The following is a 1121-nucleotide window of genomic DNA, read 5'->3' on the forward strand; positions in this document are numbered from 1 at the left end:
GTGTGTGTGTGTGTGTGTGTGTGTGTGTGTGTGTGTGTGTGTGTGTGTGTGTGTGCGTGTGTGTTTTTTCTCCTCTACATAATACAACAATTATTGGTTCAAGTGCTACAGCATAGATTTTAAAGCAAATCACTGTTCCCCCACAGTTCCGGAGACCCCTTCTTTTAAACGTGTCCAGTGTCATAGCATTGAATTTCAACGAAATCCTAGTTCCAGCCACCCACATTTTCGAACATAGCCAGTTCCAGAGCATACCACATTCCACAAACATTAGTTTCAGAGACCCCATTTTCAGGTCTCAGTTAGTTCCAGAGCCCCTCCATCTTTGACTTCGCAGTGGCACATACCTACCATAATGTGGGGTGAGTGCCCCCCTCCCCGCCCCCGGGGTTTCATCTCCTTGGTATATGTTGCTCCTTGGTTCCCTGCAAAATTTTGCCAAAATAGTGCCACGGCAGTGCCGTGCTGCCGTGGCGGCCACTACGGCCCTGTTTATATAATTTAAATATAAGAATAAAAAATCGCTAAGAATTCATCTTGTCTGAAATTTAGGAACTGCCCCCCTCTAATTTAATGTCCTTAATATGTGGAACTGCTCAATGAGTTGATGCCAACAACGACGCATGGGGCCAGTCTAATATCGAGGTGAAAATATATCAGCTTCTCTATATACGACTACACCGTGACCCATACAGAATATGTTAATTAAAAACACCTTGTTGGTTACATCTAGTAGCAATCTTGTTATTGCTACTTTACACGCAAAATTAAACCGACGGTTTCCTGTTCATACCAATTATCCTGTGTCATCAGATTTCTTACACGCCTACAGAACTAGATACTGTAATTACTTCAGCGGGCGTGTCTTTTGACAGAAGCCAGAGTACATCGGGTACACACACTCATACGCACGTACATAGGCCTATGCACGCACGCGCACGTACCAATTCATGCACGTACATAGGCCCACATCCACGCAAGAACACAAATACACGAGCACAGAGTCTGACCCATTCACGCACGCATGCGTATACACACTCTCATTCAGGCTATAACACAAATACACGCACACACACACGCACACACACACACACACACACACACACACACACACACACACA

At 45.0% G+C, this 1121-nt stretch overlaps 1 protein-coding gene across 2 annotated transcripts in view; it reads left to right on the forward strand.

Moving 5' to 3' along the window:
* Positions 1–1121, forward strand: part of LOC106806281 — a 20148-nt gene that overhangs the window by 10446 nt on the left and 8581 nt on the right. The window lies entirely within an intron of this gene.

The sequence above is a fragment of the Priapulus caudatus genome, unplaced genomic scaffold (genome assembly GCF_000485595.1).
Source record: "Priapulus caudatus unplaced genomic scaffold, Priapulus_caudatus-5.0.1 Scaffold151, whole genome shotgun sequence".
Taxonomy (NCBI): domain Eukaryota; kingdom Metazoa; phylum Priapulida; class Priapulimorpha; order Priapulimorphida; family Priapulidae; genus Priapulus; species Priapulus caudatus.